Source organism: Salvelinus alpinus, chromosome 4 (assembly GCF_045679555.1).
Source record: "Salvelinus alpinus chromosome 4, SLU_Salpinus.1, whole genome shotgun sequence".
Taxonomy (NCBI): Eukaryota; Metazoa; Chordata; class Actinopteri; order Salmoniformes; family Salmonidae; genus Salvelinus; species Salvelinus alpinus.
Genome location: NC_092089.1, coordinates 30943435 through 30951598, shown reverse-complemented (window position 1 = coordinate 30951598; position 8164 = coordinate 30943435). Strand labels below are relative to the sequence as shown.

The following is an 8164-nucleotide window of genomic DNA, read 5'->3' as shown; positions in this document are numbered from 1 at the left end:
AGGAGTGGTGGAGAGGGAGAATTGGAGGAGAGAGAGGAGTGGTGGAGTGGGAGGAGTGGAGGAGAGGGAGGAGTGGAGGAGAGGGAGGAGTGGAGGAGAGGGAGGAGTGGAGAGGAAGGAGTGGAGGAGAGGAAGGAGTGGAGGAGAGGGAGGAGCGGAGGAGAGGGAGGAATGGAGGAGAGGAAGAAGTGGAGGAGAGGGAGGAGTGGTGTAGAGGAAGGAGTGGAGGAGAGGAAGGAGTGGAGGAGAGGGAGGAGTGGAGGAGAGGGTGGAGTGGAGGAGAGAGGGGAATGGAGGAGAGGGAGGATTGGAGGAGCGGGAGGAGTGGAGGAGAGGGAGGAGTGAAGGAGAGAAAAGAGTGGAGGAGAGGGAGGAGTGGTGGAGAGGGAGAAGTGGAGGACAGGAAGGAGTGAAGGAGAGGGAGGAGTGGTGGAGAGGGAGGAGTGGAGGAGAGGGAGAAGTGGAGAGGAAGGAGTGGAGGAGAGGAAGGAGTGGAGGAGAGGGAGGAGTGGAGGAGAGGGAGGAGTGGAGGAGAGGAAGGAGTGGAGGAGAGGGAGGAGTGTTGTAGAAGAAGGAGTGGAGGAGAGGAAGGAGTGGTGGAGAGGAAGGAGTGGAGGAGAGGGAGGAGTGGATGAGACGAAGGAGTGGAGGAGAGGAAGGAGTGGAGGAGAGGGAGGAGTGGAGGAGAGGAAGGAGTGGAGTTGAGAGAGGAGTGGTGTAGAGGAAGGAGTGGAGGAGAGGGAGGAGTGGAGGAGAGGATGGAGGGACAGTTTATGATTTTCTTAGGATCCCCATCAGCTGATGCCAATGTCGACAGCTATTCTTCCTGGGGTCCGAAGAAGGGACCTAACACTGTAAAATGTAAATTAAAAGGGGGAGGCATAGGGGAGGAAAGGGGGGAGGTTATCTCATAAATGACTGAAATAAGAATTTGAAAGGGGGGTCTGAGAAGAGGAGAGGTCTTAGAAAAAGACTCCATAAGAGGAAAGAGTGAGTGGTAGAAACGAATGGAGAAAGAATAGCTAATACAATAGAATAACGTCCTACCGGGAATAGAGAGACGGAGAGGAACTGAAGAACGATGGGGTGATGGAGGGAGTTTGAAGAGAGAGAAAGAAGAAGTGGGGTGATGGAGGGAGTTATTGAGAAGGAGAAACAGTAGCTGAGGTCATGTCTAAATCTGCTCCGGAGTGAGAGGAGGGTGGACGGCCAGAGACGAAGGGAGAGAGGAGAGACAGAGGGCATGAGGAGGGATGGGTGGAAATAAGGGAGAAAGAGGAGAGGGAGAAATATAGAGCGTGGCAAGAAAGAACAAGGGATTGAACGATAGAGAGGAGAAAACAGAGGGCAAGGAGAGAGAGGGAGATACAGAGAGAGAAAGACAGAGAGAGAGAGAGAGACAGAGAGAGACAGAGAGAGACAGAGAGAGACAGAGAGAGACAGAGAGAGAGATAGACAGAGAGAGAGAGAGAGAGAGACAGAGAGAGAGAGAGAGAGAGAGAGAGAGAGAGAGAGAGAGAGAGAGAGAGAGAGAGAGAGAGAGAGAGAGAGGAAGGAGTGGAGGAGAGGAGGGAGTGGAGTAGAGGAAGGAGTGGAGGAGAGAGAGAAACTTAAGGAAAGCTTTGACTATGTACAGACTCAGTGAGCATAGCCTTGCTATTGAGAAAGGCCGCCGTAGGCAGACATGGCTCTCAAGAGAAGACAGGCTATGTGCTCACTGCCCACAAAATGAGGTGGAAACTGAGCTGCACTTCCTAACCTCCTGCCAAATGTATGACCATATTAGAGAGACATATTTCCCTCAGATCACACAGATCCACAAAGAATTCGAAAACAAATCCAATTTTGATAAACTCCCATATCTACTGGGTGAAATTCCACAGTGTGCCATCACAGCAGCAAGATGTGTGACCTGTTGCCACAAGAAAAGGGCAACCAGTGAAGAACAAACACCATTGTAAATACAACCCATATTTATGCTTATTTATTTTCCATTGTGTACTCTAACCATTTGTACATTGTTACAACACTGTATATATATAATATGACATTTGTAATGTCTTTATTGTTTTGAAACTTCTGTATGTGTAATGTTTACTGTTAATTTTGATTGTTTATTTCACTTTTGTATATTATCTACCTCACTTGCTTTGGCAATGTTAACACATGTTTCCCATGCCAATAAAGCCCCTTGAATTGAATTGAATTGAATTGAGAGAGAGAGAGAGAGAGAGAGAGAGAGAGAGAGATAGAGAGATAGAGACAGAGGAGGAGAAAGAGAGAGAGAGAGAGAGAGAGAGAGAGAGAGAGAGAGAGAGAGAGAGAGAGAGAGAGAGAGAGAGAGAGAGAGAGAGAGGGAGAGGGAGGGAGAGGGCGGGAGAGGGAGAGGGAGGGAGGGAGAGAGAAAGGATGAGACATGCAGAGAAAGAAGGAGTCATAATGATGCATGGAGGGAAATGCTGAAAGTATAGGACACACACTGACAGACAGAGAGAGACAGAGAGAGAGAAAGAGAAAGACACAGCGAGAGAGAGATACAGAGACTTAGAGAGGCGGACTGATAGAGACAGAGCAACAGAGATAGACGGAGAGAGAGAGAGATCATACTATAGTGTCCCATGTTTAATGAACAGTGCCCTAACCCTGGCAGAGCTACAATACCCCACTGGAGAGTAGAACAAGACAAAGAAGGATGGGACAATTAATTAGTGAGATAGTCTAGTCTTGAAGTAGTCCTGCAGGGCCAATGAGAAAGTAGATACAACACAATGAACACACTGGAATTCCAAGGCTCTTCTCCATGACATCGTGTGTGCCTGTCTGTCTGTCTGTCTGTCTGTCTGTGTGTGTGTGTGTGTGTGTGTGTGTGTGTGTGTGTGTGTGTGTGTGTGTGTGTGTGTGTGTGTGTGTGTGTGTGTGTGTGTGTGTGTGTGTGTGTGTGTGTGTGTGTGTGTGTGTGTGTGTGTGTGTGTGTGTGTGTGTCACATGACTTGTACTCACCCCCGGTAGCGTCTTCTGCTCATGCAAAGCACTCTGGGCCTTCAGCGCTGACTCCCTCGCACAGTATGTCAGGAATGCACATCCTGAGAGAGAGAGAGAGAGAGAGAGAGAGAGAGAGAGAGAGAGAGAGAGAGAGAGAGAGAGAGAGAGAGAGAGAGAGAGAGAGAGAGAGAGAGAGAGAGAGAGAGAGAGAGAGAGAGAGAGAGAGAGAGAGAGAGAGAGAGAGAGAGAGAGAGAGAGAGAGAGAGAGAGAGAGAGAGAGGTAACAAGAGGGAGGAGAGAAAGATGATGAGCTACTTGATGATGTCATCTTAGTTTGTTAGATATGTGAGAATATAAAAACAAAGAGAGTCCATATGCATAACCTCCCAGTCATTTATTGGGTAAAAAAACACCAGGGTTTTGGCATCACTGTGCCTTCTTCAGGGTGAGGTTCTACACATTCTTCAGATATGTGAGAATAACAGAACTATTCTGGATGGAGGCTCCTGGGCAGACGGACAGACACACAGGTTCATGCAGACAGAACACACACACTGAACAGTCAATCTGCTTCTATTTATCTATCTCTCCTACCCTCTTCCTTTCCCTGTTCCTCATTTTCAAGTCCATAATGTAAAAAGCGACTGGTTTTCTACATACCCCATAAACACAGTTAACCTACAGCTGACAAGGACACAACACAGCACAGCTCAGAACAACACATCCTTAATACCAAATACAACTCACATTCACTCTATTCATCTAACTCACTACTAAAGAACCCCTCACACTCTCTCACACTCTCTCTCTCTCTCTCTCTCTCTCTCTCTCTCTCTCTCTCTCTCTCTCTCTCTCTCTCTCTCTCTCTCTCTCTCTCTCTCTCTCTCTCTCTCTCTCTCTCCTGTTAGCAGGTGTCCTGACCCTTAGCCTTTAAGCCATGACCCCAAGTCACTCTAGTTCATATGATGGGTGTTATCTTAATGTCTGTCTAACCCTGGCATACCTCTAGTCTAGTATACAGTCACACACACACACACACACTAGGTAGACCCATTTTTCTGACCTGGGGTGTTATGTAACAGCTTAGCCGTTTCTCCAGTCAGTATAATGGAGTGGTAAGCCTACTGATTCAAGCCTGCTGAGAGGGAGACCATCTCAAGTTTGGAGAATCCCCTTTAGAGCTGCAACAATAAGCCCATCTTTAAGAGGGCTCTGTGTGTGTGTGTTTGGAGGGGGGGGGGGTCATTGTTAATTTCTATTAAGTGTGTTTGGAGGGGGGGGTCATTGTTAATTTCTATTAAGGGTGTGTGTGTTTGGAGGGGGGGGGTCATTGTTAATTTCTATTAAGGGTGTGTGTGTTTGGAGGGGGGGTCATTGTTAATTTCTATTAGAGAGAGAGAGAGAGAGAGAGAGAGAGAGAGAGAGAGAGAGAGAGAGAGAGAGAGAGAGAGAGAGAGAGAGGTTAGGGAGTATTTATAAGGATATGACAGGCTGCTCTCCAGTCATAGAGGATGTCTTTATGCCCATCTCTCTAATAATGTAGGAGCTGTTGGCTTTTCCCAGAAAATCCCAATGTTTAACCTACAGATTGGACCGCATTCCATGTTTTCCCATTTAAGGTGAGGGAGGGCTGGGACGGAGAGATAAACAGAGAGATCAGGACGACAGTGATCCAAAAACGACTGAGTGTACACACGCGCACACGTGCACAGACACTAGAGGATTAGAGAGTGTGAGCGAGAGAGAGAGAAACAGAAAGAAAGACTGAAAGAGAGAAATAATATACTTCCCTTCCCCCACCACCTACTCATTCAAGGGTTTTTCTTTATTTGTACTATTTTCTACATTGTAGAATAATAGTGAAGATATCAAAACTATAAAATAACACATATGGAATCATGTAGTAACCAAAAAAGTGTTAAACAAATCAAAATATATTTAATATTTTAGTAGCCACCCTTTGCCTTGATGACAGCTTTGCACAATCTTGGCATTCTCTCAACCAGCTTCACCTGGAATGCTTTTCCAACAGCCTTGAAGGAGTTCCCACATATGCTGAGCACTTGTTGCTACTTTTCCTTCACTCTGCGGTCCAACTCATCCCAAACCATCTCAATTGGGTTGAGGTCGGATGATTGTGAGGTCATCTGATGCAGCACTCTCTCACTCTCCTTCTTGGTCAAATAACCCTTACACAGCCTGGAGGTGTGTTCACATTACTATCAACCTAGACCAGCATTACTATCAACCTAGACCAGCATTACTATCAACCTACACCAGCATTACTATCAACCTACACCAGCATTACTATCAACCTACACCAGCATTACTATCAACGTACACCAGCATTACTATCAACCTACACCAGCATTACTATCAACCTACACCAGCATTACTATCAACCTACACTAGCATTACTATCAACCTAGACCAGCATTACTATCAACCTACACCAGCATTACTATCAACCTACACCAGCATTACTATCAACCTACACCAGCATTACTATCAACCTACACCAGCATTACTATCAACCTAGACCAGCATTACTATCAACCTAGACCAGCATTACTATCAACCTAGACCAGCATTACTATCAACCTAGACCAGCATTACTATCAACCTAGACCAGCATTACTATCAACCTAGACCAGCATTACTATCAACCTAGACCAGCATTACTATCAACCTAGACCAGCATTACTATCAACCTACACTAGCATTACTATCAACCTAGACCAGCATTACTATCAACCTACACCAGCATTATTATCAACCTAGACCAGCATTACTATCAACCTAGACCAGCATTACTATCAACCTAGACCAGCATTACTATCAACCTACACCAGCATTACTATCAACCTACACCAGCATTACTATCAACCTACACCAGCATTACTATCAACCTAGACCAGCAATACTATCAACCTACACCAGCATTACTATCAACCTACACCAGCATTACTATCAACCTAGACCAGCATTACTATCAACCTACACCAGCATTACTATCAACCTACACCAGCATTACTATCAACCTAGACCAGCATTACTATCAACCTACACCAGCATTACTATCAACCTAGACCAGCATTACTATCAACCTACACCAGCATTACTATCAACCTAGACCAGCATTACTATCAACCTACTCACCAGCACACACACTTGATCTTTAAGTGGGTGTTTAAAATATTTTTAAGTGTGTGTCTTAATCTCCTGTAGCTGTGTGTGTGTGTGTGTGTGTGTGTGTGTGTGTGTGTGTGTGTGTGTGTGTGTGTGTGTGTGTGTGTGTGTGTGTGTGTTTGTTTATTTGTGGGTGTCTGCCTGTCTGTCTGCCAGTGAGTAGTCTAGCCCAAACGCCTATTTGTGTCCGGAATTATTTCTACAGGTGGCTGGGTTCCCATTATTCGCCTACCTTTGTGCATGCCGGTGTACTTGTCCTTTATCACCGTCAGCTCGTAGATCTTCCCGAACTGTTCAAAGATCGGTTTGAGGTCCTTCTCCTCTAGATTCCGAGGAATCTGCCCCACGAACAGCTTGATCGCATCGGCTTCCTTCATCGGGACACAGCGAGGAGAACGACAGGCGCTCTGCGGGGTTCGAGGTGAGAAGAGCGGGGTGAGTGCGAGCAGAGTCGTGGTCCTCTGGAGAGGAGCGACCAGAGCTGGAGGGTGTTGGAGGAGAGAAGGAAAAGGAGATGGACATAAAAACAAGATATGTAAATGTGTTATTTTCTTTTTTACACAATATAGGATAATCATTGATTAATTGAATGAAACCAAATCAATATTTTTGGATGAATTCTCATATCTTTACAATATAAGCCTATTGACACAAACAATGGCACTTGTGCCTCTCATAAAAACAATTATGCAAATGATGATCAGCCAATCAAAAAATAATTAAGACATTTAAATTGCAATAAAACAGAAATTAAAATTAAATATCAATAAAACTGATATATTACCTTTCGGACGTGAGAGTGTTCGGAGCCCCTGGGGAAAGGAAAATATATGGTTTAGACGGTAGATGAGCACTGTAGAGCGGCTGTGAGCGGTTTCTTTGTTTGGCCAGCTGTAGGTTACATACACTCATTGGATGTCAACGTATGGGGGCTCATCTCTTTGTCTGCCCCGGCTCAACATACACACAAAACACACACAAAACACATGCGCACAAAAACACAAACATATGGAGCCTTGGTCTTAAAAATCCTACCGATTTCAAGAGATCCTTCACTCCACGTTGTAAAATAATCTCCAGAGTAATTTGAGATTATTTTGTTTATTTTTCCACGTTTTGCCGTGGCGTTGTTGTCTTCAGTGCGCGTCTCCTGTTATCCTCCCTCGGGGAATAGGAGGCTCAATGCGATTCGTTCTCCGCTCTTTGTGCCAATCGCTCCCTCTCCCGGTTTCGATTTCGTAACAGATCAGTGGAGTTGCTGCTCCCGTTAAGGTCTCAAGTCTTGGCAAGCGATCATCAGATCACATATCCCCAACCCGGTGCCTTGGTGATCCGTTATTTGCTCTATCCTCTCGTCACGACTCTTGGCAAATCCGGTAAAGCCAGTCAGTCACTCTCTGGGTACTGCCCTGTCTGTTAGAATAGTCAAATTTCTGCAATAATTAGGCTACAAGGCTATATTCTTAAAAACTATTTCCGCAGCAGCCAGCTATTGATAAATCCAGCAGTCCATTTATATAGACATTTAAGGGCTAACACATATATTAAAAAATCCTTATTAATATCTAACGTTTCCCTCCCGCGCTACCTCTCTTTCCCTCAGTGTATAGGCTACCGTAGCTTTTGACGTCGTCTGCCGGTGTCTCCCTCTCTCTCTATCCTGCCCTCCCTCCCCCCTCTCCCTCGAGCGGTTGACAGGCTGTGACGTAAAAGGCAGGGACCGTCAAAAACTCTACTCCAACCTTAAAAAGAAAACCCATTTTATCTTTCGTAGGCGTAGCCTACACCTTTTAGCCCTGAAAGTAGCATATAGGGAACACTGTGGAATATATATGGACAGCTATTTCAGTTATCAAAACCAGGATTAGTCGACAATTTGTATAAGCGTTTTCAAACAAGCTCTTTGACTATGTCTACGTTAGTGTCCAGTGTGTGTGTGCTCGTGGACGGTGCCTGTAGTTCTGGAACGCCGTGTTGCCTATTGTTCTGGCCG

The 8164-nt window shown here is 45.6% G+C and overlaps 1 long non-coding RNA gene across 1 annotated transcript; it reads right to left on the bottom strand.

Annotated features, from left to right (window-relative positions):
* Positions 1-2957: 2957 nt before the first annotated feature.
* On the bottom strand, positions 2958-7819 carry LOC139572314 (uncharacterized). Its single transcript, XR_011674377.1, has 4 exons — positions 7207-7819; positions 6956-6983; positions 6404-6652; positions 2958-3083 (listed from the first exon to the last, which is right to left on the bottom strand). It is a non-coding gene; the product is annotated as an uncharacterized lncRNA (long non-coding RNA).
* Positions 7820-8164: the final 345 nt, after the last annotated feature.